The following is a 7,184-nucleotide window of genomic DNA, read 5'->3' as shown; positions in this document are numbered from 1 at the left end:
CATTTTCACTATAAGCCATGGTTGCCAAAGTAACTATTCTCTGTAAAAAAAAAAAAAAAAATCTCAAAGTCTTTTAATTTCAGGTACTTTGCTGCAGGTTTCACGAAGGGATCAAAGAAGAGGAATTTCTAGAAATGGATCTTGACAGCTTTGGACTGTTGTAGCGGAGGAGAAAGAGGAAGTGGTGGCAGAGGCAGTGGGCAGGTGGCTGAGCCATGACCCTCTCATTCGAACACAATACTGGCCCTGGACATTAACCCAACAAATCTCACCACTGCCTCGTTGAAAATTTGTGATTACTGTGAGCTAAACGACGTTGACAGCCTCCTTTCTATGCTCACCCTCACTCCCATGGTCAAACAGCCCTCCATGAGGTTTAACAAAGTGAAATCCAGCTCCAGGATGATAGTCGTCGGGGGTTACCACTGGCGCCCTTTATCCGAAGTTCAGCGCTGCGACCCATCAAGTGGAGAGTGGGTACAGGGTGAAGACATGCTGGATCACTCCAAGGAGAGCTATGCGGTGGTGTTACTGGGTTGCACCATTCATGTTAGTGGGGGGTACAGAACCAACACCACTGAGGTGTTGGATACAGTCTGGGAGTACAACAGCGATTCTGACTGTTGGACTGAAGGGCAATGCATGTTGACAGCCAGGTACTGCTAGAAAATATAATGTCAGATTTGTTTTGATTTAGAATGGGATTAGGCTCTGAGTTTTTTTTTTTTTTTTTTTTTTGCCGTATCTACAGAGCTTTTTAACATCTTTTGAGAGTAGCTCTTTTGAGAAAGACATGATAGCCTTATAGTACCTACTTGCCAGCATCATACAGCAGACAGAGAAACACACAAACATCTAACTTGTGAACATAGTGAGACATTAGCAGCCAAACAGCCAAATATTTCCCTCAGGAGTTAATGGAGACCAAACCAGAGCTGAAATGAGAGTGAATATTGGACTGGCATTCATCAGGTGAACACAAACATGACTACAAATGAATGCTAATGTTGCTCCATGGCTGCCCAGTGTATACATATACCACTGTTTGCGAACATGTTTGTTTGTTCCATATCAACTTTAAAAGGAGATTATATGTGAATGTTGCATTTGCAGCTTATTGCACTGCTTGTAAGTGACCAAAACTTTTAATAAAGAAAATCTAAGTAAAAATAACAAAACCACAACGGAAAAACACTGTGGCCGTGTTCAGACTGACATTCACTCGGCATGAAAAACTGCATCCGTGGCCACTTCATTGATGCAAGAAAATAAAACAAAATAACAACAAAAATGATGTAACGAATTAGGTGGTTCTGGTTCAACAACAGGAGGACAATGTAATGCTGCATCTGTGAATCCAGTATGTGCAAGTGCAATTGCATGCACCTGGTAGATTACTTTGTGATGTGAATGCCATATTTACCTGCTAGTGCTAAAAATGGATAAAATAAAATGACGGCCACAGTGATAACTGTCCACCACTGTAAAATCCCTCTGTATAATATTATAAAAAGATCAAACTAGTTTTCTTGGATGATTATTTTGTTCTCCCTCAAGACTACCAAACAAACAGCACAGCCTCAATGCAATCCCTCACATTATTTTACATGTAGGACTATTTTCAGTCTGTAGCAGTACAGTAGGTCACTAGGAAGCACCAGAGAGCAGTGACCAATCAGAGGACAGGGGCTGGAGGGCAGGCTGATTAATAGCAGGTATGACTTTAGGAGCCACTCTCCTCAAATCCTTTGTGTGCTCTTGTGGCTGTGACTGTGACTGTGGGCTCTCTGTTCTGTGGTAAGATGGATTTTTTAGGTTTTTTTGTTTTATAATCAGGATAGTATTTTAATTGTTAGGGTAATGTAGGGGTGCATGCACGCACCCTGAGGTGTCTGTATCTTAATTATTTTAATTGTAGGTCCGTCATTTGTTTGTAGGACTGAAACCTTGACTGTCTTAAAGTACAGAGGTATGCAAAATATCAGCATTTAAACCTACTATATGTCCTACAAACTAACGGTGCTTTCTTTGTTTGTAGGCACAGCACTGGCTGCCGTTTATTTTAGTTTATCATTTTATATTTTAGCCATATTGATTTTATTGTTTTTATTATTTTAGATTTGAGTTTGCTAGTTTTAGGATTTTAACATTCTGTCTTCTTCTGTTTGGTGGTGATATGGTTTGTGGTTGCACATTGAATTAGTGTGGTGTTTCGTTTGAAGTGTGTTGGGTTTATATTTCTTTTTGGATATTTAATATACTCCCCTTGTCCTAGTCAGTGAGTGGTCGGCTTCCCAGCCCTGATATGACTGTCTGTCGTCTTGTCTTTCGTTGACTGTGTTTTTTAGAGTTTTACTTATTGTAAAATAAATGGCATATGATTGACCCACACTGACTGTTGTGGCCTCCTTAACTGAAGCCCCTGTGTGCTAGACCAATCCCCAAGGTTACAAGTGTCAATGCCAACTTACAAGTAAATGCATTCGACATTTCACATGTGTATTAATCAGAAGATGTAGTTATTAAAAGTAAAAGGGCTGATGATGGAGAGGGACCTCTTTCACAATGTTGTATTAAATTACATCATTGTAGCCAGTTGAGGCTGGGCTGACATTAACAACTTTAATACTGCTAGGTTTATGAGATTTGAATCCTCAAAGTAACCAGCAACAAAAAAGTGAGAAGTATTATTTCTTGTCTACTGTAATGTATGGGATGTATAAAGTAGTACTTGTATTATAGTACCTCAAAACCGTTCTGTTCTGTTGTTTCCTTGAGTAAATGTACTTGCTCTCCACTACTGCATCAAGTTACTGAACTTAATATGAGACAAAAGTTTCAGCTTTTTTCAATTTTGGCAATGCTGTTTAAAATTGATATGAACTTTCTTTATAAAATCTATAATAATAATATTCACAACCCCCCCTGCAGGTACTACTACTGTTCTGTGGCCTGCTGCGGCTGTGTGTATGTAATGGGAGGCTACAGAGGCGGTTCAGCAATGCCACGGACTGAACTGTTTGATCCACTGAAGAGGAGGTGGATAGCTGAAGCTGATATGGCACAAGGTGTGTTTCTCCAAGTCTGTCACACGTTTGACATCTCTGCATTGTTTCATGTAGATTTCATATTCAACTGTCACATGAGCATTTCCAGTTAATATCACAACCAAGACAAGAGTGAAAGTCTTTATTGACTGCACAGAATAATTATGTATAAATTGGTTCAAAAGGTTTGATTACCACAGACTTTGCAGACTTGACTTTCACTGAATTTTGGGTGCCAAGTAATCATGTGAATACATATCTGAGCAAACAAGCTACACTAACATCAACAGAACAGTGTGTGTTTATTTTTTATTGTTAATATTTTTGGGAAATATACTTATTTGCTTTGTTGCAGAGAATCAGATGGGAAGATCAATACCACTTTTGCATCTGTCCCGTAACTATGTGGGTACAGCCAGCAGCTGCTTAGCTTAGCTTAGCACAAAGCTTGGAAACAGAAGGAAACAGCTAGCCCATTTTAAGATAACAAACGACAGCAAGACTCCAGAAATTACACAAACTACTACTGTAGCCTTATTATCATATATATCATGTATTGATCAGATTTACAGCATATGAGAGTGGTATCAATCTTCTCATTTAGCTAAGATAGCGAATACGCCTTGTCAAACTATTTGTTTAAACTGACATCATCCTGTCTCCTTTGGCAGGTGTAGGGAATGCCTCGGTGGCTGTGTTGGGGAAACAACATCTATGTCACGGGAGATAATTATGGCTTCAAGGGCAGCTGTAGCCACAACAAGATCAAGAGTTACAAAGTGGATGTTGATCAGTGGAGTATTCTAACCACTTGCCCCCATGCAGGTAAGTGTGATATTAAATCTAATTGTGAAATAACCAACTTCTCAAGGATAAAGAGACAGCTACTCTTGATTGCATTGAGAAAGACAGGGCCCCAAAATAGCTCTTTCTAATTTAGCCGTTGTCGTTCAATCCATCTATATTTACATAAAACTGCTCAAATTGAAACCTTGCTCTTCTCATGTCGTTGCTCCCTGCAGAGTACGAAATGTGCCTGGTGTCTCTGAACAGCAGCCTGTACCTGGTAGGGGGCCGGACCACCCTCGCTGAACGCTTCAACCCAGACACAGAGGAATGGATCCTGCTTGCCAGCATGAGGGAGAGGAGAGTCGAGTGTGGGGCGGTGGCCATGCTGGGCTTTGTGTATGTCACTGGGGGCTACTCCTGCTCTCAAGGAACCTACCTACAGAAATATGACCCTCACACAGATACATGGGACATAGTCAGAGATCTGCCAAAAGTGGCACGTTTGCTCGGCTGTAGCTGTATTCATAATGGCACTTTGTGTGGAAGGACAGAGATACTGCATTATCACCTCGTCTCAGAATGACTGTACGGACAATTGGGTGAACTGGTTTCATAGCTCACAGTTAAGCAGTGATGTACCAGCTGGTTTAAGTTTTTTCGTGGTATATGTGGTTCTCCTAGGGTCTGTCAACTGAACTACCTCCTCCAGACCAGCACGGAAAACTGGAGAACAATGGGGTAGGGGAATGTTCAATTCCCATGTACATTTATTTTTTTATTTATTGATCTTTTTTTCAGAGTCTAAATATAGGAAAACCATATACCAACCTACACTGCTGAAGCTCAGTAATGAACACAGGATGTCATTGCCTTAAAAAAATGCAACTTTTCATTTGTACATTTCAGTTTTTGTACAGACTAAAAAAAGGAGTTATAAAGTGTTAATAAATGAATTTAAAGACGGGCTGGGAGGCAGATTTTGTTACATTTGGACCCAGGCGAGCTGTTTCACCCTGTCTCCAGTCTTTATGCTAAGCTAACCGACTCCTGGCTATAGCTGCATATTAAATGAACAGTTAAGACAGTGGTATCAATCTTCTCATCTAACTTTTGGCAGAATGTGGACAGACAGCTAGACAAAAACTTGAGGCTCTTGGGATTTGCTCAGTGAGGTTTAACTTGAATATAAGATTGTTTCTGCCTCCAGAAAAGCTCCTCCAATAAGGCCAATCTGCTTGCCAGTGTCTGGCTAGTGGGTATCCTAAAGCAAGTAACTCCCAATCAATTTCGAGTTTAATCTATTCTGAAAAGGAGGCACTGTGCGTCTGTGTGCATGTGTCTGTGTATGTGTGTGTGTGTGTGTGTGTGTGTGTGTGGAGAGGGGGGGCTGTTTGAGAGTTAACAAAGTAAAACAAAGTGACAGATGAAGACAGATTGACAGGCAGTCCAGCAGATATGGAGGCGGACAGAGACAGACACAGGGGGACACTCTTGGGTCATCTGCGTCTTTCTGCCTCATCCTTATCTGATCTCCTGGATCACAGGAAGTTCTCTCTGTGCAGTTCTCCATTAACCATCACAGAGAAATGATACAAGCCAGAGGAGAGCAATGCCATTTAAATACATCAGAAACTCCTCATGGAGCTGGAGCAACATTTTATTTTGCTTTAGTTTTTGTAACTTGAGCTTGACTGTCCACAATTGCTTGATTGTACAAATCAACAATGCTGTTTATTGTACTTTTTTTTTTTTTAAATAATTATGCTGGAGTAAATTTGATTTTACAGTTCCTCGGTTTAATATTTAAATGACTGCAAGCTCATTTCATTTTGAAAATGATGATTGATGATGGATTGATATGGAAACGGAGCAATTCCGTTTGAAATCACCACTGTTGCAAATGAAAATTTTTTATAATACAATCCAACTCAAAGCTTTACTGTCTGTGGTCTTTTAAACTGCAGACAGAGGGCGTCTTGATCAACCAACTGAAGAGTGACACATATTAATGATATGTGGGGACAGCAAATATGGCATTGCCTGCAATAAAGCAAATATGCTTTTGTATATTTTGTGAAACCTATTAAGTATGCACAGAACCCAGTCGACACTAACATGAAAAATGCTTACCCTTTTCTACCAATTACTCTAAAGTCTATGCTCATTGTTCTCTTTGACAATAATGGCCCAGATCTAAATCTCCTTGACCCATTTCATTTCAAGTTCCACTGCTGTGCTCTGAAGGCTGAATACCAGGCTCCTTCTCTGCTGTTTCTCTCAAGTTTGGTGCCCTCTGCAGCACAGTTGGTATGGTCAAAAGACAGAGTAAGGACATGAGGCTGCCAGGGGATGGCAGTGTTGCTCTATGCTGAATCTGTGAATAGACTTGACAGGAAATACCAAGTCTACAAAGATGCTTTGCACCTTTTCACATTTTCTTGCGTTTTGAAACCAAATTCAGAGGAGCTTTGCTCTTGACAATGGAGTTCATGGACAATTGTAAAATCAATGAGTTATTACCCTTGGATGTAGCCTGAGTAAGTGTCCATCCTTCATTGGTTATGTGGTGGAAGGTAAAGCCCCCTCGTCTAAACTGCTTTCACTTGCAGAATTCTGTTTTCCAAACTCTTGAAGGATGGGAAGCATTTAGCATTCACCAAAATTTAACCTTCTCCAAGTCTTTTGTCAAGTTGCCCTTGAGCAAGGCTGAGCAGCTCAGCGAATACATCTGGGTGCTTTATAGGGGTTATTCATGGCTCCACCATTGCTATGCAAACCCCCTGCCATTGCAGCATGCAACAACTAAGAAGCAACCAATGCCATATTGACATATTTCACCCAAAAAGGCAAAACAATTCCCATGACAAAGCAATGTTTCAGTTGTGGTATGCTGCCTCTTTACTGCTGGTTTTTGTTGTATCTATTGATTGTAGCAATAATGGCATGCCATTGTGGTTCAAGAGGATGTAAGGATTGAGGGACTTGAGCATGAGTAGATAAGATGCTAACTATCTGTCAGTAGAGGTAGATGAAGGCCAAACATTACTTAATGTGACTGAGAAATGAGGACGGTCACTGGAAACTGACTTTTTTTTTTTACTATAGACCACTCATATTTCCTCTGTTCATCTTTCCTCTTGTCACAGCTTTGCTCAATGCCCTGATCCTTGTTGTTTTCGCCCACTTAAAGCTGATAATGAAATGTATGCACTGGGTGAAGCAGGCGATTAATCAGAGCAGATGTGTATCTAGGTGAGTGCCAGAGCAAGTCTCTGGAGCGCAGAGGCCTGACGGCTCAAACTCCACAGTGGCTTTAGTAGGGAAGCCGAGCCCTCGCCTCTCACCCCA

General features: G+C 40.8%; 1 pseudogene; it reads left to right on the top strand.

The window, feature by feature from the left end:
- Window positions 1-351: 351 nt before the first annotated feature.
- LOC139331811 (kelch-like protein 23) lies at window positions 352-4,469 on the top strand (annotated as a pseudogene).
- Window positions 4,470-7,184: the final 2,715 nt, after the last annotated feature.

The sequence above is a fragment of the Chaetodon trifascialis genome, chromosome 1 (assembly GCF_039877785.1).
Source record: "Chaetodon trifascialis isolate fChaTrf1 chromosome 1, fChaTrf1.hap1, whole genome shotgun sequence".
NCBI lineage: Eukaryota > Metazoa > Chordata > Actinopteri > Chaetodontiformes > Chaetodontidae > Chaetodon > Chaetodon trifascialis.
This window is presented reverse-complemented; position numbering and strand designations above follow the sequence as displayed.